The following is a 24,527-nucleotide window of genomic DNA, read 5'->3' as shown; positions in this document are numbered from 1 at the left end:
TTGTTTTAAATGATATCATCTTGGCTTTAGACAAGAAGAGTACAAGAGTACAAATATCTCGGAATTTGGATCGATGACAAACTTACTTTCAAACATCATGTGTCAAATCTGGTGACAAAACTAAGACAAAAAATAGGTTTCTTTTACAGAAACAAATCATCCTTTCCTCTTCATTGCAGGAAGAAACTTATTGAGGCAACTTTTATGTCAGTTTTAGATTATGGAGACATTTTATACATGCATGCATCAGCTGCAACTCTACACCCACTTGACACTGTATATCATTCAGCCCTGAGATTTATTACAGGTGACAACTACAACACTCATCACTGTGATCTGTATTCAAAAGTTGGCCCTTGCTTTCTGACAGGCGTGATAGACACTGGATTTTATTTGTTTTTAAAGCTCTCACTGGTCTCTTACCATCCTATATCAATTCTTTAGTTTCTTTCAATGCAAGTCTCCATCATACACGCTCAAAGGACTGGATCACACTGCAGGTTCCCTCTGTCCACACCAAATTGGGAAAATCTTGCTTTTCTTACTGTGCACCTGCAACCTGGAACACTCTGCAAAACCACCTGAAACTTACCACACTCTTATCATTGGGACAATTTAAATCCATAACTGCGTCTTATTTTACTTCTAACTGCTCCTGTTTTTAACTAGATTTCTCTGTCTTCATTATTCTGTGTCACTTTACTCTTCTGATATTTCAGATTTGCTTATGTATTTTTCAAATGTTTTGTGTTTTGTCTTGTCCAAAAATGTTTTGTGTCTTTATCTTGGCTATATTGCAAATGATGTTGCTCCTCAATATATTCCCGAGTTTAAATAAAGGTTATAATAACTGCAGATGTTTATTTTGTTGGCCATTAAATAGATGAACTGGACAGAATCCTGGCCTGTGCAGCTCATTTCATCACACAATGATAAATTAATGAGTTAATAATGATTTGTGACATTCTCAGCAGGATTTTCAGACCCCTGATCACTTTATGCATTTATCCAGGGTTTGAATCCCCCCTGCAGCCCTCTTTAAAGGCATGTTGTCCCTCTCTGTCACCCATTTCACTCTCACGCTGTCCTCCCACAATAAAAGGCCAAAAATATAATTTTAAAAATATTGTGTTGCTGAGGTGTATTTTTATACTATATTTGAAATGCTGCTGTTTTCATGACAAAAGGACCCCCCCTCAGACTAAAAATTGTTGGGTAACCCACCCCTCAACAAAGAATATTAAGACATAACCCCCCCAATCAACTAGCAACATTAGCATAACAGCAGCATGTAGACAGTTTAGCTATTTAATAATAAGTAATAACAACAATGAATGAATGGGACTTAAGGTAATATTATATCTGTATTATGACATTCACCCTAAGACTGAGCACAAACTCAGTAATGTGATGACTGAGGTCGTCATGAGTTAGTAACACAAAATCATCTGACAAATCTCAGTAGGCTACTGGATGATGACAAAGTACATTTTAAGCATCAAGAGATTTGTCGCCTGTTTTTTATTGTGTATAGATTCTGGGTTTTCCACAGATATACATTATGTTTGGCCACTGTGACTGTGTGTACGGCTCAGGAAACTGACCACATGGATACATTTTAGCTTATTAATGTCGGACTTCAGTCTTCTGCTGGAAAACCGGTCAAATAATCAGTATTTCATGTGTAATAAATTTGCCAAAAATTTGAGAGAAAAAAACTCACATTAAACAAAATAAAAGATTAATTTGATGAACATCCTAACTATTTATTTCTCAAAATGTTCTTAAGATATTGCAATCTTTATCGTGAATTGTTTTGGTTGAACTTGTGAAGTGAAATTCTGATCGTGACGGCCCTGGTTCAATTTAAAAGCAAGACAGAAAAGTAACCGTTAAAGAAATAAACACAAATGCCAACCTACCTTTACAGCTGATAGAGGACAGCTGTTTGCTAAAGGATGACATGTTGCCCTCTCTGGTCACGTGCCTCCATCAAATGAAAACAAAATAGAATAGAATAGAAGATCCCCTTATAGATGCCAGCAGTGTGGGTGTGTCTGTGACGGCTCACAGAGAGAGAAACGGGCGAACTCTGGCTATATTCTTAAGATGGTAAAAAACAATATTTGTAGTATTTCTGATGTATGGAATAAAATCAAGCTCAGAGTCGAAAAGAACGCCCAGGTTTTTTACGCACTGTGAATGTTTAAAAGCATTTAGTTTTGGTAAAAGTTTCTCTCTCTTGCCTTCAGGACCAATAATTAAAGTCTGTTTTGTCCTGGTTGAGCTGCAGGAAGTTCTCTGCCATCCATGACTTTATATCTAAAATACAATTTAAAAGGGAATCAATAGGTCCCGTGTCATCAGGAGACACAGCAATGTAGAGCTGTGTATCATCAGCGTAGCTGTGAAAATTGATGAAATGCCTCCTGATGACGTCCCCAAGTGGGAGCATATATAAATTAAAAAGTATTGGACCTAAAATTGACTCTTGGGGCACCCCACACTTAAGTTCATGCATTCCTGAGGAACATGTATCCATACTTACAAGAAAGTGACGACCTATGAGGTAGGAATAAAACCAGTTAAGAACAGTACCAGAGAGGCCCACTAGGTGTCTAAGTCTATTTAACAAAATGTGGTGATCTGCTGTATCAAAAGCAGCGTTTAGATCCAGTAGCACCAGGACTGACAGTTTCTGAGAGTCACTGTTACACCTGAGGTCATTAACAATCTTCACGAGGGTACTGTGGTTCATCCTAAAACCAGATTGACACTGTTCTAAAATGTTGTTGTTGTTTAAAAAATAATTTAATTGGATAAAAACCAGCTTTTCTAAAACTTTACTTAAAAAGGGTAAGTTGGATACAGGTCGGTAGTTGGCGAAGATGTCAGGATCCAAATTGCTCTTCTTCAGAAGGGGCTTCACCACTGCCGTTTTAAAGGCAGTGGAGAAGACACCCGTCTGGAGAGAGCAATTAACAAGATTTAAAAGTTCAAACTCAAAGAATGCATAAAATTGTTTTAAGAGTGATGTGGGGATTGGGTCTAAAAGGCAGGTTGTTGGGCTTACTCGGGAGAAAACTCTACCAAGGGTTTCTGCATCAACCAGGACAAAATGTTCCATTGTCTCCTCAGATAAAAGTGATGGTTCAGGTCTGTTAAAAGCAACAATGTTATGTTCTAAAAGAGTGGATCTAATGCCAACAATTTTACCCCTGAAGTGGTCTGCAAGTTCCTCACATAGATTTTTTGTTGGGTGCTAGTCTTGTTAGTGCTTGTCTAGTCTTTTCAACAACTCTAAGCGCTTTACATGTCAGCGTTCATCCATTCACACACATTCATACACTGATGGGAGCGGCTCCATGACAGTGCCACCTGCCTATCAGGATCTGACCTAACATTCACACACCGATTACACAACCTTCAGGGGCATTTTGGGGTTCAGTAACTTGCCCAAGGACACTTTGAGACAGGGCCGGCCCGTGGCATAGGCACAAATGGTAAAAAAAAAAAAAGTTGGTACCATTAGAAGAAATAATCCCACGTTAATTCAAATGCAAAGCAAAGCCTATTTAATAGAAATAATATTTGTTACAACATTATGCCCCAAGCTTCCATTTGAAGACTTCTTCAAATGCAGCTTAGAAATATGGCCTTGTTTTCCTGATTAACAGGATCCAACTGATCACCACGAGCCAACTTGTCCACACATGTAGGCTATTGCACACCGGTGCTGATTGGATTTATAACATGGCGTCTACGTGCGAATCAGCAGCAGGAGATACAGCAGAAACACTCTCGCCTGGAATATATGAAGCGTGGAAGGCGCTGGCGGTGAAGCATATAGGCTACTCCGTCTCATTTTGGAGTTTGGGGGTTAAGCTACTCTTTAAGTGCTTGCTTTAGTTCATCTATGTGTCTCTTCCTCAGGTGGTGAAGAACATCCAGTACATCGCCAACTGCTTCCGCGAGCAGAGAGCCACCTGCGTCAAGGCCGCAGAGTGGAAGAAGGTTGCTAAGGTCATGGATAGGTTTTTCATGTGGATATTCTTCCTCATGGTCTTCCTCATGAGCATCCTCATCATCGCCAAGGCATCCTGATTGCCTCCCTCCTCATTGATGACATTCATTGTCCTCCGTCACAGCGGGACCTCAGCGCTACTCAAGAGTCACCTCATGTTTACTTTAATGCAACACCAGACAGAGTGTTTTATATGAATGAATGAATGAATGAATGAATGACTTTTATTATTGTGTCATGCATACTTTTGTATGCCCAGCCCACATGGGCTTACAAGACACCAACAAAAAAAAAACAAAAGAAAAAGAAACCACCAAGTCAGATCCAGAACACAACTGAATCAGCACAACAACAACGCATCAAAAATTAATTAAACAAATGTATCTGTCTTCTTTTCCAAGCTTGAGAAATAAAGTTAGCAGTTTTAAACACATTGAAATTAAACAACCACTCCAGCTTCTGTTCATCAGAGCACCAAAATATTTCAGGGTTTTGTCCATAGATTTCATAAAATAACACCTCTCTCAAATCATCATACTTTGTGCAGTATAAAAGGAAATGAGAAATTATATGTGTGTGTGTGTGAGTACGTGTGTGTGTGTGTGTGTGTGTGTGTGTGTGTATATGTGTGTGTGTGTGTGGTTGTGCTGGTTCATTGCCATTTTGATTTTGCTTTGACATAAAGAGGAACTGCACACATATTGTCCATTTGAAACACCAAAGCACAGAAATCGATCAAAGTTTCTCGGTTAGTTAACGTTGGGTGTGCTTGCATGTGTGACCGAGCAGTGGAGCGGTAAGACAATCTGGGCCTCGCCTTGAACATGCATGAACTCTCAATTATGGATGAGTTAACAGCTATAGGCATTACTTTACTTACATTAGGTTGTAGGCGAGCAGATGAGGCTGTTTTCCAGTGTCAGTTACAAAGAGAGGGCTAGCAGATTAACATTGAATTGAAAAAAAACATGTAGCTAAAAGGCTTCAATCTGGAGAGAAAAGAAAATGAAGAAAAGAGAAATATGTGATGTGTAATGAAAAAGTCTGAACAGGGGCGCATGTTAGAGCAGCATGTGTGTACTAAAGGTATGTATTTATGATTAAGTAGGGTCAGGATGCTATTGAATTTTTATTTAATTTTTATTTTATTGGTTTATTTCAGGGACATTGCACACTGATCAACAGCCAAACTGTAAGTGAGCCAGAGTTAGCCAAAGAGGCTAGTTTTCATCTGTAGTCCCTGGCCAGATTTTCAAAAGGCAACCTAAAATTACAGAGATAAAAAGCATGTATAAGCATTAAAAAACAACATAGTAAGAACAAATTGACAAACAGAGGCAATAGATAATACAAAAAACACCCAGCATACATATGACATTATACCCTGTAGACATTATGTCATTATGCAGCAGGCTAAAAACAGGACAAACACACCTACATAAAAGGACATATACAGCGGCATAGAGCACAAACAAGCAGAGCAAACATATACAGCAGCATAAGGCATAAACATGCAAGATAAACATATACAGCAGCATAAAGCACAAACATGCAAGATAAACAGAAACAGCAGCATAAAGCACAAACACACACCAACAACACATTGTTTTAGACACTGACATGCACAGCACAAGACATGAGCATGGGTAACATGCAGGCAGGACACGACTTTAACCAAAGAAGACAGCAGTGGAAGCATTTGCAGTCCTAATGTACACATAACTGATTACCAATAAGCCACATGTTCAGCTGTCCTGAAAAGGAACGGTAAGAACTAATGTTTCTGATATGACCTGGTACTGAGTTCCATTACTGAGATGCTGTAACTGAGAATGCTGAGTGGCTAAAGGCACTTGTTCTAAGCGGTACAACACAGTCTCCTCTGGACGAGCCTCTGGTTGTCCGGCTTGTATCTGACCTCTGAGTGATACACTGTTGAAGTGGTGGGGGGGCTTTATTATGCAGAATTTTAAAAATAAGATATTGGCATACTTTATTAAGTTATACCAACTCAGAAGTTTATACTTCTTTAAAATGAGACAATGGTGGTAGGTGTTTGACTTCCGATCTAAGACTTTGAGGGTTTGTTTATGTAGAGTTTCAAGTGGTTTTAGTGTTGTTTTATTGGCTTGTGCAAAACTGGTCAGACAGTATGTGAGATGTGACATTATCATTGCATGCATATATAGCTGCATCGGTAGTCATTGAGTTTCTAGCAAAGCGAAAATTTGATAAGTTGAACTTAACCCGGTCACTAATTTTTTTAACATGGGATTTAAAAGACAGTTTAGAGTCAATCAGAAGGCCTAGGTACTTAAAGTCAGAGACAACTTGTAATTTTTCACCAGAAAGCATTATGTCTGGGTCAGGAGTGCAGTATTGCTTTTTGGAGAAGAACATGCAGACTGTTTTTGATGTATTTAGTTGAAGACATGAGTGGATTAGCCAAGTTGTGATGCGGTTCAGTGCATTAGTAAGCTTTGCTGCAGCCTGATGTTTGTTACTGCCATGTGTATAAATCACAGTGTCATCAGCATAAAGCTGAATCTCTACATCAGAGCACACAGATGGCAGATCATTTATGTAGAGGCTGAACAGACGTGGACCTAGTATAGATCCTTGTGGGACCCCAGTCAGAGTATCCAGGGCGGTAGATTTTTGATTTTTGACATTCACACACTGAGTTCTATTCTTTAAATATGATTCTGACCACTTGAGGGCGTTGTTGGAGAAATTAAATGAAGAGAGTTTAGCAATTAGTACATTATGATTCACAGTGTCAAAGGCTTTTCTCAGATCCAAGAATACAGCCCCAACAGTGCCGCCCTTGTCCATCATAGAAAAGACCAGCTGATAAGAACAGATCATGATTGACATCCCCAAACTATGACAGCGTTATGAGCGACAGGAGTGAATGACGGCATGCAAAAGTGTAGTCTTCCAGACTGAACGTCTGTTATCATCCTGGAACTTCCCCATTTCATTACTGACCTTAAGCAAAACCTAAAAACATTTTCATGTTTTAATATACGCAAGTGAGACATAATCTTATATTACATTTTTGAGAATGTAGGAGGAATGTAGAAATGTGAATAGGTACTAACATGCAACATGTTATGGAAGCAAAATAACCCACAATCTCAAACCTGATGAGTGCATGAAAAGTCGTCACTTCCAGTATAAAACCACCTTATGTATGATCTATAAGAGGGTTAATCCTACATCCTTCCTCACAATAATAGCTTTGTTTTTCTAGTCTAGATTAAAAGAAATCTGTTTACATGAGTTGTGATGAATGTGAGACTTGGAGAGTAAGGATGAATTTACCTTTCTGACTCACATTTAACGTAATATTCAAACACTAAAGCCTACCTCCAGAGCACCAACTGTGCATGTACTTTACCTTTTAACTAACCTACGCTCTGCCCATGGGTCCAAGAAGAAATAAAACTTTGATATCAAATATGGTTTTCCCAGTCATTTGTGATATGGTACAAACACGCACACACGTGTATGTATGTTTAAGAATGTCAGCTCATCCAAATCTGAACAACCCTGTTGTTCAGAGTTCACCTAGACTCTGCTTAGCCTCCTCACTGTTTGTTTGTATGTACTGGCACTTACTTACTTAGTATTTTGCACTTTGTATCTTAGCACTTATCTCAGCTAAGGGTTAACTTGGGTGTGCTTGAAACTTGTTCTTGTGAAATCCTTACTGTACTGTTGCACTCTTCCATCAAATGTAAATATTGTAAGTTTTGGATAAAAATGTCTGCTAAATGGCCTAAATGTAAATGTAAATCTGTTCATTTAACGTGTGTTGAAATCAGCCAGCAGATGTCGCCATCTCACCACTGAGGGATTGTACCTCCATTAGGGTTGTCCCAACAGCAAGAGAAGGATGTGTAATAATGAGCAGACATCCTCATTAAACATAAATGTCTGCTATATATATATGTGAATTATCATGCTGCTCTGGAGGTTCTGGTCACAGGAACACATTTGATACTTAATGAATACTTCAGTAGTCCACATCTCAACGTAATCCACAATCCACAGACAGCACAGAAAACACATTTCCATTGCCAGCAGATTTTTTAATACATGAAAGGAGATGCTGTGGTGATGTACCTGTTTATGTTGGAGGCAGGGGCAGCAGCAAGGGCAGGCTGCGACTTGAAGTTTCTCTGGGGAACAGAGGAGCTGCTCCTTCAGCCCTCCATTCAAGTGCTGGCGGTTTTGTGGACTAGAAGGGGCGGCGTAGTCCAATTCATCCCTCCTGATGTGGTGGCAGCGCTGCATGGGCTCCCGCTTCCCCTCGCCCCTCTCCAGCCTGGAAGCGTGGTTGCTGTGGTCGTAATGGCGACGTTGGTCGTTGGCGTTGCTGTTTGCCTGTCTATTGTGATGCTTGTTGTCGTGATGATGCACGCCGTGGCCGTTGCTGTACCTGTACGGGTCGCTGTCATGATGGTAGTCATGGAAATGTTCGTCAAGGTAGCCGCTGTCATCGTTCAAGGGTTCCTCGGGGTACAGTGGGGTCCTCTCACTCTCCGGGGTAGTGCAGTTCTCCCCCACCTCGTAGACGAAGAAGATCTTAGACATGTAGTCTATGATGAGCACCTTTGCCCAGTGAGGGACCGGTTTGGCCTCGGCACCACAGAAATGAATGTTCATGATGAAGATGGTGAGAGAGATAGAGGCTGTGATCAAAGTCATGGTGGCTATGTAGTACTTCCCTACGGGGAGGACAAAGGACAGGACAGGTTTATGAAGGGGAAAGACAGCACATACATGAAAGCCAACATTTGTAAATACAGGGTTGAACATTCACATCCAAAAGCAATGGTCAGGAAAAACATGCTACGCAAATCTGTCCAATTTTCTCAATTTTGACTCCAAGTTGCATGAAGTTTAATATGGAAACCCATTTCTTCCAAGAGGAAAAAGACTTGCGATAAGTCAAGATAATGTCCATCCATACATCGTCTACCGCTTATCCTGTGTTTAGGGTCCCGGGGGGCTGGAGCCGATCCCAGCTATCATTGGGTGAAGGCAGGGTTCATCCTAGACATGTAACCAGTCTATCTGACATGTAGAGACAGACAGGTAACCAGTCTATCACAGGGCTGACATGTAGAGACAGACAGGTAACCAGTCTATCACAGGGCCGACATGTAGAGACAGACAGGTAACCAGTCTATCACAGGGCTGACATGTAGAGACAGACAGGTAACCAGTCTATCACAGGGCCGACATGTAGAGAAAGACAGGTAACCAGTCTATCACAGGGCCGACATGTAGAGAAAGACAGGTAACCAGTCTATCACAGGGCCGACATGTAGAGAAAGACAGGTAACCAGTCTATCACAGGGCCGACATGTAGAGAAAGACAGGTAACCAGTCTAATACAGGGCCGACATGTAGAGACAGACAGGTAACCAGTCTATCACAGGGCCGACATGTAGAGACAGACAGGTAAACAGTCTATCGCAGGGCCGACATGTAGAGACAGACAGGTAACCAGTCTATCACAGGGAGACATGTAGAGACAGACAGGCAACCAGTCTATTGCAGGGCCGACATGTAGAGACAGACAGGTAACCAGTCTATCACAGGGCCGACATATAGAGACAGACAGGTAACTAGTCTATCACAGGGCCGACATGTAGAGACAGACAGGTAACCAGTCTATCACAGGGAGACATGTAGAGACAGACAGGTAACCAGTCTATCACAGGGCTGACATGTAGAGACAGACAGGTAACCAGTCTATCACTGGGCTGACATGTAGAGACAGACAGGTAACCAGTCTAATACAGGGCCGACATGTAGAGACAGACATGTAACCAGTCTATCACAGGGAGACATGAAGAGACAGACAGGTAACCAGTCTATCACAGGGAGACATGAAGAGACAGACAGGTAACCAGTCTATCACAGGGCTGACATGTAGAGACAGACAGGTAACCAGTCTATCACAGGGCTGACATGTAGAGACAGACAGGTAACCAGTCTATCACAGGGCTGACATGTAGAGAAAGACAGATAACCAGTCTATCACAGGGCCCACATGTAGAGACAGACAGGTAACCAGTCTATCACAGGGAGACACGTAGAGACAGACAGGTAACCAGTCTATCACAGGGAGACACGTAGAGACAGACAACCATTCACACTCACATTCACACCTACGGGCAATTTAGAGTCATCGATGAACCTATCCCCACGCATGTCTTTGGACTGTGGGAGGAAGCTGGAGAACCCGAAGAGAACCCACGCTTACACGGGGAGAACATGCAAACTCCACACAGAAGGAACCCGAACCCAAACCAGGAATCGAACCCGGGAATCGAACCCGGGACCCTCTCGCTGTGAGGTGACTGTTCTACTCACTACACCACCGTGCAGCCCCAAGTAGAGTGCATTGAGTGCTTCTTAATGATTTTTTGAATAATGGCAATAATGGTAAAAATTAGGGGATAAGGAAGTGAGTGGTGGTGTTTTAGTATCATGGATCATCTGAGGTGATGTAAGGAAGCAGAGGAGAGTAATAATGAGTTAATACATAAGGGATGTTTGTGTGTGTGTGTGTGTGTATGTATGCATGATAGATAGATAGATAGATAGATAGATAGATAGATAGATAGATAGATAGATAGATAGATAGATAGATAGATAGATAGATAGATAGATAGATAGATAGATAGATAGATAGATTACCTTAAAAATACCTCACACACACACACACACACACTGACATACACGCATGGACACAGATGGAATTTCATGCTGCTCAGGGTTTTGCATTTTTTGCCCGGGCAGAAATGGAAACATCATTACTCATGTCCATCAACACCTGTCACTCTGATTTTCTTGATTTCCTGATTTATATATATATATATATATATATATACTATATACGTAACCCCTAGCGTTACTTTTGCACTCGTCAGTAACAGCATGCCAAAATACGCTTGTAACATATTGTCAAAATTAATTAAACTTCCCTCTTCACAGGAAGTTAAGGTTAGGCAACGAAATGGCTTAACAACTAACGTGACCAGCAATACTAATGCTGATTGATAACTTGAGCTTTACCGTTGGTTTTGCATGTGACAGAGACAGGTGTCCTGTTAGCTTGACAGTCACCTCAGCCTCTCCGTCCCAGTATAACCCGTCACTTCAGCCTCTCCGTCCCAGTATAACCCGTCACTTCAGCCTCTCCGTCCCAGTATAACCAGTCACCTCAGCCTCTCCGTCCCAGTATAACCAGTCACCTCAGCCTGAACCTTAAGAAGAGTCTTCTGATGTCTACTCTTCCTCTTTGCTCTGTTCTGGTATTTCAGACTTCCTTTATGAAAAAGTGTGTCACATAAACATAAACATGAGCAAGACCAAGTGTTGGAGCCACTCTGCCCCCCCAGCTCTGGTGTAACTGGAGACCCTGAAGCTGGGACTTGTGACTCAGTCATCCCTACCATTCTGTAAAAGAGGAACCCTGGATGCTGGAGCCAAACATTACAAACAGCTACACATGCTTGAAAGGATCCAGGGATTCAAATGGAGTTTGGTCAATGTGTTGTTCATTGACAGATTAATTCATATGTGATACACTGGTGATACAGTATACTTATTTCATTAGTAGTAAATAATCAAATTTAGCGTTGTTATAAATAGTATATATAAATAGTCATATTAATAGTTATTCATTCTTAATTATTTAATTATTAAAATATGTATTTTATACAGTATAATATATATATTTATATATATCATTTTATAATTATATATCTATATTATATATATATATATTTATTAAGTATATAATAATTGATAGATTTATTCATGTATTAAGTCAAAATAATACATTTGATTAATTAATTTCATCAGTAATAAGAGTACTTAATAATATCAATTTAGTAGATGAATCTGTAAAATAAATATGAATATAATATATGAAAACAATATAATAAATATGATTCATAATATAATTATTTTTAGTATGTATGTATGTGTAAGTATGTATTATGAGTAAATACTACAATAACATAATTTTTTTTTTCTAATTATAGTATAATAAACATCCCTCACACTCACAGGGAGAAGGGAGTCATGTTGTCTGTGAAATGCCAGAGAGGGAGGAGGCAACGAGGGAGGGAGTAAGGTCACAACACTCACACATGGAGCAGTGCTGGGACGTCATATAGGTGGAGGCAGGTCTGCAGGAAGGGCTCACATTGTTTTTGGATTACTTCAGTCTTCTTCATTCCTCGTATCTCTAATCATTGGAGCTTTGAGGGAGGGTTTGTAGGTTTCCAGATCTGGTCTGGAGATGCAGAAGAACAACAAGAAGAAGCGAGCTAAGAGGACCAACAAGAACCTCCCAAAAGCAGCTCATCGGTGAGTAACAGGGTCGAGTCAGGGTCAGAACAACCACTTCACTTTAGTCAAATTAAGTCAATCATCAATATCATTTATTCTCAATAAAGACCGTGCTTTCTTCTTTTGCATTTAATTATTATTATTATTATTTAATAATTATGGCCCTGTGATGGACTGGCGTCCTGTCCAGGGTGTACCCTGCCTTCGCCCAATGACAGCTGGGATCGGCTCCAGCCCCCCCGCGACCCTGAATACAGGATAAACGGTAGAAAATGGATTGATTTAATAATTATTTTCCCCATAGATCAGTCCATAAATATATTTATCATCGATAGCAATGCTCATCATATTCACTCCACTTTTGCATGCAGTTCTTTGTGCATGCTATATCTAACCAATGTCCAAATTCAAGACTGATCAGTCAAGTTTTCACGGTTTAAAATCTTCAAGTTGGAATGATGGATATGATGTCAGGAGATACAATTCAGACAGTCCACTCAAAACAAAATGGTTCAAAGTTTAATCAATACAATTATAGATGCAATTACTAGAGCCAAGAATTGGAATTAAAAGAACCACATCAAGCCTTTATTCAGCACCATGAGAATAAAACACTGGTCATGGCCGCCACGCTAGAAACTACTATCTTAGCCATAGTCAGTTTGTGTTCTGTATGCAGCTGTAGGTGTTGGATGTGAGTAGAAATAGTAAAAACACATTTATTTTACTCCATCCCCCACACCAGCCTCGTACTTTCAGTGTGACAGCCCCCACCCTCCGTGACGCTTGCCCCACAGTCATCAGAAACGCCTCATCCCACATTACAAAAACGCCTTAAACACCATCTATTCACCGCAGCCTTAACCAAACTCTCCCACCTGTCTCAGTTTGGTTTGTTTGCCAGTTTGTTGTCTGTTTTGTTCTTTGTTCTTCATTCATGTAAAGCATCCTTGGGTTTTGTGAAAGGCGCTTTATAAATTAAAGCTATTATTATTATTATTATTATTATTATTATTATTATTATTATTATCACTTCCGCGTTGTTGCAGAGAGGAATCATTTTTCATTTGGCGTAGACAGCTGTGATTTTGGAGGCTTATCCCATGAGCCTCTGCTTGTCAGCATGCTGTAACACACTCTCTCTCACACACACACACCTACACGCATCAACGCTGATTGTCGGCAGCATGTTAGAGACATCTAACTATCACTTGAAGAAGCTATGATGCTAATCTCACCTCTAATTTCAACCCTGTGTCGGTTAATGCTCACGGGCTGAACACAAGTTGGAGCAACATTTCTGTGCGTTAGCATCATATTCATACTCCGCACACAGGACTCTACGTTTGTCTCTCGCCTTGTTCTCTTCAATCACAATAGTATAGTTAGTTTAAATCAAACTACACAGATCCGTTTGCTGGTTAGTCCGTTTGCTTTGTTTCTGTGTGTGTCTAAGCTGTCAATCAAACCCTGGTTGATCTGTATTTAAGGCCACATATAAGTATATGATCAGACCTGATTTATAGGTCTGTATATGACTCCATGTCATTGTCATTAAGTCCATTGAAAAGTGATGTGCTCCATCATGTGTGTGTGTGTGTGTGTGTGTGTGTGCCCATGTTGTTCACACCAATCACCTTGGCGTGAGCTTTGGTACACTCCATGGATCCTGGTGTAGGATGACAATCAAGGAGTTACCGATCAGACTGTGTTACTTCCGGTCTTGTCTGGATTGTTTGTGAACAGGAACCAGAGCAGAACTAAAATGCCACAATGTATCTTTTTCCCCGCGGACCAAATGATCCCAACTACTTACACCTGTTCTAACCATAGACTCCACATCATACGTCACCTGTTGGTTTGTGGACAACAGTTTTGAAGCCTTGAATTCAGCATTTTGGCTGTTACCATCTTGGATTTTTTGCAACCAGAAAAGGAAGTGACCATATTTGGACTGTGTAGTAAAATTAAGCCAAAAATGTGATGATCATTTACACACACTTCTTAACCTTTTTCTATCTAATGATAAATATAATGGACATTTATAATACAATGAAATGAAACATCCTGGCCAATATGAAACACATTGAGAGACATATCACTTCAGCGATGCAGCCGCCACACGCCACTCATGCAGGCACAGAAAAACAAGCGTGTGACGTGTTGGCATCCGTGTGTCCACCGGTACCGGTACGTTATCTGCTCCAGCTCGGTAGTGATGGAAACATGACGCGTTAATTTGATGCTATATGCCATGCGTTGAAGTGAATATATAATTAATATTATCAACATCATTTGGGGGCTGCACGGTGGTGTAGTGGGTAGCACTCTCGCCTCACAGCAAGAGGGTCCCGGGTTCGATTCCCGGGTCGGCCCCGGGTTCCTTCTGTGTGGAGTTTGCATGTTCTCCCAGTGTAAGCGTGGGTTCTCTCCGGGTTCTCCGGCTTCCTCCCACAGTCCAAAGACATGCAGGATGGGGATAGGTAAATTGATGACTCTAAATTGCCCGTAGGTGTGAATGTGAGAGTGAATGGTTGTTTGTCTCTACATGTTGACTGGCGTCCTGTCCAGATGAACCCTGCCTTCGCCCAATGACAGCTGGGACTCCAGACTCCAGCACCCCCGCAACCCTGATAAGCGGTAGACGATGGATGGATGGAACATCGTTTGGACAATTTTATGAATTTATTTACAAACAAAACATACAATGAAAATGTTGTAATTTACCAAATAAGACTCACTTTCACACTCAACCCCTGTTACTCCAAGCCTAACCAAAAGATCTGAGGACTGGCAAATGTTGAGGTCGTCTTTCACTGTGGCGATGAATGAGAACATGACTCTGATCCCATACTGGACCTTCAGAGTACCAGCAGTCAAATGGTCTATAAATCTTGTCGACACAATTAGAAAACTCATAAAGGGTCTTCGAAACAATTTGACCTTCAGAGGTGAACAAATCTAAAGTTGTCATCTTTTTGTTATCTGGTGCTCATGTGTTACTCTTAAAATAGTTGTGGACTGACACTGTTTCTACAGTATGAAGAAAAGTATGGTGGCCACAGAGTGCTACAATTTAAAAACCTAAATGTTTGTAAAGTGCTGGGTTTGTCAATGACGTACAGTGAGGTACAGTGGTTATGAATAATGGCCTACCAGCCTTCCACTTTACCCCACGGATTGTCTACTTTATCAGTCTTCTTCCATTTCTCATCTTGGCCTCCCTCATAGACTTCCATGTCCTTCCTGCTTCTGATCCATATTTTTCTATGTGCTTTCTGGCAGCATGCAAGGATGCTAAAAGAGCATCATATCGCATGATATTGGGGTTCAAAACATGTGCAGTAACATCTGGTCGCCACTTGTCGAAAGGCTGCTCACGATAGAACATGTGGATGACTAATTTGTTTCATCACATGGTAGCAGGGCTACCTTGTGATTGACAGGTCACTTCCACATCGTTGTCCGGTCTCGGAGTTGTACTTGTTTTCGTCTTTAACCCTTTACAGTGTTTAAGAAACTTAAAGTCCCAGTCGGCAACATTTGTTTGATCATATTCACTCAAACCGACACTATGCCCCGATAGAACAACATAAATCATCCGGTTTTAGAAAAAATAGCGCCTGGATCATCCTGTCCAATCAGCACGCAGGGCCGTGTGCGTGCACACACAGAGCCCCTCCCCCTTTGGGTCGTTCCACTATCACAGGGGGGAGGCGGAGGGAAGTAGGAACAAGCCTCCAATTCCTCGTTAAAAACCGAAACGAGGAGGTCCAAAACAACCAAGGAAAAGAAAACAAGGGTGGAAAAGAAGGAGAAAAAGAAAGATTGCGACGGTGCCCGTGATAAAACCAGAGTCGGACCTGCGTTTCAAAGGTGAAGGGATTGAAGGGGTGAAGATCTAAGGGATTTCAAAGGGCACAAAGTCGAGGGGAAGGAGCTCGGTGGTCGTGGGGGAGGAGCGTGAGAGTTGTAAACATTCTAAATCTGACAGAGTGCCCTCGATCAAAACGTATTGATGCTCTGAGCTCCAACCCCATACGTCACTGCTGGCTTTTAAAAAAACAAGATGGCGATGACCAAAACATAAGGTGGCTTAAAAACTGTAGTCCACAAACCACTCCTTATCCACAGTCTATGGTCATACCACATAGCTCCAACAGGTCAAAGATTATGGGCCCTAGTTTCGTGGCGCAGCGCAGGGTGGCGCAGGGTGGCGGAGCCGGCGCAATGCAAGTTTCGATCAGCGCAGCCTTGCGCACGGTCAGTTTGGCAGTTTGGTGGATCGCCTGCGCCAAGATGGGTGTGGCGGCTCAGCAGGGGGAGGCGTCACAGATTCAGCTTGGCGTAGCGGAAGTTTCGTGGCAAAAAGCCTCGCCGAGACTGCGCTGAAAGCCTGCCAGCTCCAACCTGGTCTACTATCGGCGCAAGGCGTAAATAAAGTCCATTCATTCAATGCGAATCACAGCTGGCGGAGTGGAAGTTTGGCTGACGGCAGGTTTCCACAGTTCCAGGCACATTTAAATGCAATAAATAATCACAACAAACACTATTTAATGCAACTAATTGAATCAACACGTGAATGTATACCTATATAGATTGTCCCGTCACATCTGACGTCAGATCAAAGGCGGATGGCACGCGTAACGGAAACTCAGCCTCTCGGACCAAAACATCTCCCTCTCTCTCTCTCCTGTTTTTTATAATATGGGCATTGTTATTATTATGATACGCACGCACAGCGCGTGATGCGCGTGGTGGGAGCGGCGGCGCTGCTTCTGTCATCGGGTTGTCAAGTGACGGAACTTGCACTGAACCTCCCCTAGTGCATTAAAGGTGAGGAGAGGAGCTCATTTGATTGGTGAAGATCTGAATCGGCTGTATTAATCCCAGTCCACGCCTCGTCTCCTCCTCGTCTCCCACTAAAGGTACGTGTCCACAGGGGCGATTTTAAACGCGAGTGGACGCGCCGCTTCCCGGTATTGCACGCTTGGCAGGCTGCCACGAGAGGATGATTGACAGGCGCTCTCCTTTAAACAACAAATTTTTGGGAGCGTTCCTGAGGCGGCGAGTCGAGCCCGGCGCCTCTGATTAGCATAAAGTAGATTTGACTTCAACTTTAGGCCTGTGGACACGCACCTTATGTGAAAAGCTGTGCAATGCATTCTGGTAGCGTCGCGGCGAATGTCGAGAGACGGCGCGCGAGTTGGCCGCTCCTCATTTGCCTAAAGTTGAAGTCGAATCTACTTTATGCTAATCAGAGGCGCCGGGCTCGACTCGCCGCCTCGGGAACGCTCGGGAACGCTCGGGAACGCTCGCAAAAATTAGTTGTTTAAAGGAGAGCGCCTGTCAATCATCCTCTCGTGGCAGCCTGCCAAGCGTGCAATACTGGGAAGCGGCGCGCCCACACGCGTTTAAAATCACCCCTGTGGACACGCACCTTCACGCCTTCTTCTCCTCCCTCTTTCCCACTTGCGCGGGTGGGAGTGAAGGTAGGTGTGCCTGCGCGAGCCTGCGCGCCTGCGCGGTGCACGAAACTTGCAAAGTCCAGGCGGACACACCCCGTCGGCGTGGCGGGTGCGCCTGGTCTATGAAACTAGGGCCCTATGTCTCAGCGTTCATTTTGAAAGCCTCGGCAGGATGTTGATCCACTATCTGAGATGGTCTAATGAAGTCATTCATATGACTCGACACAGGAATGTTGCCTTGGGTGTAGAAGCAAGTATCATGTGGGAACAGGGGGAGACTCCTCAGCATGTGGATTCTGATCCCCATCCACGACTACATATGTCAAGTATTCGCAATGTCAGTGATTTAAATGTGGAGCGAAATTCGTCACACCTTGGAGCACGTGGCCAGAGAGAAACTCAAGCTGACAAGTTATTACCATGGCACATAAGCACATCAATAAATGTTCTGTCTTAGTCCTCTATGTCACCCTCTCTCTCTCTCTCTCTCTCTCTCTCTCTCTCTCTCTCTCTCTCTCTCTCTCACACACACGCACACACACACACACACACACACACACACACACACACACACACACACACACACACACAGAAGTAGCTAGCCGCTAATAAAGTTCAACCCCTGACATTCAGGTTAAGAGGGGCCAGCAGTGCAAACTTATCACAGAAACAGATGACCACATTACAGCCATTTGATTACATTCCGTTCTTTCCATCTCCTCTTTCTTTCTTATATAACACTTAACAGTGACGTTGTTGACCTATTTTAGGGGGGCTGGAGCTAGCCTAAATTGTTTTCAGAATAATCTCATACTGATGAAAGGGTATACATACAGTTTTAGGATTATAGCATCATAGTCTGTAGAAAGAATATACTTTTAAAATAAGCATTTCTGTAAAGCCTATTTGTCTTTTTGTTTTTGTTTTTATTTTATTTTATTTTTTACAAACACTGTTTCCTCTTTTTGCTGGAATAAATACAAAATACAGTTATTTGGGTAAAGTTCATATTTTTGTTGTCAGATTTCACTGTGACCTTTAAATCAGTCTTGGTTTATTCTACTGTACTTTATGACAGAAACATTTCTGAGCTCTGATTGAACCTACAGGACAGTAACTGGTGTAATTAAATTACATTCTTTAGACCTGCAGCTTATCTATTGGAGAGAGGAATTAGATACGGTATCACTTTAAGACACATTTACATAATCAGGTTCTAAGTATGCAGCTTTAATGTGTCTAAAAGTTAACATGACAGTAACTCTTGTTCAACAGAGAATGGAAGAAGAAGACGATGTCTGTTGTGTTGCTTTAAACTTGTTACTAGCTGGACTTCTTCACTGGTTGTTGTGTCGTTCTAATACAGGCCTAAAAAGATGCTTCTCCTTGGGGCTGTCTTTAAATCCTAGTGATGTCGCTCAAACTTTATATAATTACACTTGGAAAGTTATTACCAACATAATTACTTTGTTTTAAATGTGAAATTCATCTTCACATCATGATAGTTGGTGATGTTGTAGCTGGTGAGCTTATTGGTAATATGCTAGCTGGTCCAGGCCATGTAAGCACGAGTCAGCCAAAATCAAGATTGTTGACATGAACAAAGTATCAGGTGGCTAGCTTGGCTGCTAACAGGGTAAAGAGTTAATACATTAGTTGTGCCCACAAAAAGGGACAGCATCAGTCCCTGTGACGCATTCAGTAATTCTGTCATTCAGTGACATCAATGACACCTACCTAGCTAACCAGCTACCTAGATAACTAGCTGATTAGCAGACAGACAGACATCGGCCTCTAAAGTTGTGTCCTGTCTCTTACTGGTGAGCTGCAACACTTTACAGCCCCACTGATGTGTGTTGCTGCCATAACAACTCACAACAATCACCATTTTCTTTTGTAGTAGTCACATGATCGCTGAAAACACTTCAATGGCTGTTCTACTCGTGTTCTATTTCGATGGTCAGCACAGTCCCGATTTGCAGATTCTATTGATATGATCAATTTTGCTTCAAAGGTTTACATTTACATTTATTTCGGGCATTTAGCAGGCGCTTTTGTCCAAAGCGACTTACAATATGTACATTTGTTGAAAGAAAGAAACCACAACATATCAGTGGTGACAAAGTAAGAGAAAAAAAAGAAACAAGTAAAGTAAAGTAGTGGCTGTTCAGCAAGGATACCTTAAGTACAACTATGCTATGATCAAAGTGCTATAGGTAAGAACATAGAAGTGCTTTTTTTGGGGGGGGCGATGTTCATTCCACCAATGACTTTGCTGAGTGACATTTGTTTGATTTCAGCGATGGTGGTACCAGCCGGCCAGCTGAAGTAGAGGAGCGAAGTGCTTGTGGTGCGGCGTGTGGTTTGACCAGTGTTTGAAGGTAGATGGGTGCTGTTCCATTGATGGCCTTGAAGGCCAGTGCAATCGTCTTGAATTAGATGCGTGCTGCAACAGGGAGCCAGTGGAGGTCACGGAGGAGGGGGGTCACATGGGACAATTTGGGTAAATTGAAGACGAGGCGTGCTGCAGCGTTCTTGATAAGCTGCAATGGTTTAGTCACCAAGGCCAGGAGTCCAGCCAGGAGAGAGTTGCAGTAGTCAATGCGGGAGATGACCAGTGCTTGGACCAGGAGTTGCATTGCATCCTTTGTGAGGAAGGTCCGAATCCTGTGGATATTGTAGAGGGCAAATTTGCAGGATCGGGCCACAGCAGTGATGTTGGGGGTGCAGGATAGTTGGTCGTCGAGGATTACACCCAGGTTCCTCACAGTTGACGACGGCAATACTGTGATGTCCTCTTCAGTGACCGACAGATCCATGCGAGGGCAGTCTTTCCCCGGGATGATGTGGTGTTTTATGCAGGTTAAGCTTGAGTTGATGTGCAGTTGTCCAGACAGAGATGTCAGCCAGACAGTCCGAGATGCGAGTTGCAATGTGGGTGTCGGCGTTTGGGGGAAAAGAGAGGAACAGCTGGGTGTCGTCTGCGTAACAATGGTAGGAGAATCCATGTGATGTGATTAAAGAGCTTAGTGATCCGGTGTATCATGAGAACAGAAGTGGTCCTGAGCCTTGAGGGACATCCATATCCAGAGAACAGGGTTTGGACATAGAGCCATTCCATGTGACCTGAAAGGTGCAATTTGTCAGGTATGATATGAACCAGGTTAGAGCAGAGTCAGTGATGCCAAGTTCAGCCAGAGTGGAGAGGAGGATTTGGTGGTTGACTGTGTCGAATGCAGCAGATAGGTCGAGGAGAATGAGAACGGAGGAGTGGGATGAGGCTCTGGCGTCTCGCAGGGACTCGGTCACTGTGAGGAGGGCCGTCTCAGTGGAGTGAGCAGTCCTGAATCCTGATTGATTAGGAGAACATGGAGAAGAGTTTCCTGGGGTTTGGAGGCAGAACATTTGATTCTTGACAGGTAGAAGGCAGATTTAACTGCCGAAACCGTTGAGGTGAAGTAAGAGAGGAGGTGGTGGTAGTGAGCAGGGTCCTCGTGCTGGCCCGATTTCTTCCATTTTCTCTCTGACGCTCGCAACAATGATCTGTTGGTTCGCAGAAGTTCGAAGAGCCAGGGAGGGGAGGGAGATGATTACACTGGTCGTGAGGTGAGGGGACAGAGAATGTCCAAAGAAGAGGAGAGTGAGGACATCAGGATGGAGGAGGCATTAAGGAGAATTGTTTTGTGGATGGTAGTGAGGAAATAACAGTTGAGGAGAGAGCGGAGGGAGAGAGGGATTTCAGGTTGCGGCGGCTGGTGACAGTTCGAGGTGTAGAGGGGAGGGATGTGGTGGACTTCATGGGGAGGGAGAAAGTCACAAAGTGGTGGTCGAGGTGCCACAGGATCTTGTGAAGACAAGGTCAAGTTGGTTCCAGGCCCTGTGAGTGGGTGGAGAGGGGGAGAGTGTGAGGTCAAATGTGGAGAAGAAGTCAATGAATTCAAATGAGTGGTGTGCCATCATCAGGCATGTCATGAATTCTAGTCAAACCAGGCCTTCATCCATCCATTGTCTACCGCTTATCCTGTATTCAGGGTCGTGGGGGGGCTGGGGCCGATCCCAGCTGTCATTGGGCGAAGGCAGGGTACACCCTGGACAGGACGCCAGTCCATCACAGGGCCAACATGTAGAGACAACCAACCATTCACGCGCACATTCACACCTACAGGCAATTTAGAGTCATCAATGAACCTATCCCCATCCTGCATGTCTTTGGACTGTGGGAGGAAGCCGGAGAACCAGAACCCACGCTCACACAGGGAGAACATGCAAACTCCACACAGAAGTAACCCGGGGCCAATCCGGGAATTGAACCCGGGACCCTCTTGCTGTGAGGCGGCAGTGCTTTACCCCCTGAGACTGAAGCTTCCCCGATTGTAAAACCTACTGAAGAGTAAATGAAAGTTATCCATCTTCAAGTTACTTCCATTTCAGACATGAGCCATCTTTCAGCTTGCTCAACCTGCCGATGAATCAGTCTCCCATTGCTGGCTGATCATAGTAATGACAGGCTACTAGCACCCTCACAGGCTATTTGTGTGTGTGTGTGTGTGTGTGTGTGTGTGTGTGTGTGTGTGTGTGTGTGTGTGTGTATGTGGGCGCATGCATCTGTCTGTCCACAGCTAAACTCACATACTACTGGACCCATCAGATTAATATTTTTGGTGGTGCCGATGGTTGTGGTGATTCACACTGAAACACACAGAAACAATAATAATAATAACACATAAAGACATGCCTGATGGAGATCTGCACTCTACTGACAGCATTTTCCTCTTCCAACCGATTTGGGAGTAGCGCTGTGAAGTTTGACAAGTAGGCCTACGATAGAATATGTTGTCACAAACAATAGGCTCTTTCCCTTTTTTTGCAAAATAATTAATATTGTATATTTCCCTGCACAAGGAACAAAGTCAGTTTTAAATGTTGTATGGACAAGACGTCCATACAATATGTATAACTCTGTAATTGAGCAATAACTTAAAATCCTTGTTGCCAAGTAGTCATCTCCGTTGTCAATAAATTCAGAGGACCATTGAATGAAAGAGGTATCATTCAGGACCTGAATGATTTTGGTGTTTTACCATAAAATGCCTAATTATTTTAAGAATTAACCCATTCTGCATGGTTTGAATATCCATTCAGATTCACTATCCCCAAAGGCAAAAACCTAGCAGCTGGTTTCTCAATCTGAACCAATTGGTCACATGAGATATTACTTGCTGTAGTGAGTGTATCATCTTTGTCACATGCCCAGATTGTTGCTTGCTTCTCACATGCTGGCTCAAATGTTCCCTCTGTCCATTCTCCATTCCAGACACTCATCAGTTTTCTCAGTTAATTCCGGGCCAGCCAATCAGAGTGATAGATGCTCCCTGGCTGGGCTCAAAAATAAACATTAGAATGATTACAGTCAATGGGTTGAGTGGGGCAAAGCCCCACCTGCTGGCGGTAGAAGAAAGTGTGTAATTTAGAAATAATTCTGAATCAATGCATGGAATCAAAACCTTGGCTGCTGTTATTATTTAAACTGAACTTTAAGCATCTCTGTTCCCAACAACCATGGAATATTTTTATAAACTTAATGAAGCAGTTGAGAAGGAAAGCTGCGCAGTCAGATAATTGGCTGTGTTAAAGGAGCAGTTTGGATGTTTTGAAGTGGACTTATCCAGAGGGACTTATCCAGAGTCAGTGTATTACCACTGTAGATGACGTACAACATGTCCCCAGAACAGACTGGAGTCCCCAAACAGATGCTATGTCCTGGACGGGGAGTCAAACGTTTGTCTCACACTAGTTGAAAAAGTAGAATGCTTTAAGAGGTGTGTGTGTGTGTGTGTGTGTGTGTGTGTGTGTGTGTGTGTGTGTGTGTGTGTGTGTGTGTGTCTGTGTGTCTGTGTGTGTGTGCATGTGTCTGTGAGAGAGACAAATAGGTTCTAGCCTTCTATGTTGGCATGTGAATTGGGGAGACAACGAGGTCCAGGAACCAGGCCTGCACATTCCATCACCGGCATGCCGGTTAGATTTGTGTCCGACTTGATCCCGACTTGCTCTGTCGTCATGAACGCGTGGACAAGATGATCTCACGAGGTCAAGGCGGCCGAAGTTTTTGGAGGCAGGCGCCGCTGTTGCTCTCCCGTGCAAGCCCTGGGGCTGGGCATGATGGGGAATGCCTGGCTCTCGCCTCATCTAAGATCTGATTGTCTCTTAGTTTTGACAACAAACACCACGTAGTAATTGTAGAAATTGTTCACAGTCTCTTCTCATTTTGTCAGCATTTATTTCAATTCATGGTTCCCCATGGGATCTTGTTTTCGAAACAATATATTCAGTCATCAACGGAGGGATCATGAATTCCACATCTGATATTTATCAGTTCAACAGATAATGTTTCACATCCAGAAAGTCTCAGTGTGTCGTAAGTCTGTCGTTTTTAGTTTAGTGTTAAAACCGCTCAGTGAAAGTATTTTTTAAATACTTATTGAAGTGATTTGTAATATATACATTACTTAAGTATTTCAACAGTCATAATTTGGCTATGGATACCAGATTGTCACCTTAACGCACAAAAGAAGAACTGGAACTTAAAAAAAGAGACGAAATAAGACGAATAGTTGTAGTGGAGGTGATGTTTTACTGTGAAAAACTCGCGGCGG

The sequence above is a fragment of the Eutrigla gurnardus genome (genome assembly GCF_963514095.1).
Source record: "Eutrigla gurnardus genome assembly, chromosome: 3".
In the NCBI taxonomy this organism is placed as follows: Eukaryota; Metazoa; Chordata; class Actinopteri; order Perciformes; family Triglidae; genus Eutrigla; species Eutrigla gurnardus.
The sequence above is the reverse complement of the archived record's forward strand: the minus strand, read 5'-3'. Positions refer to the sequence as shown.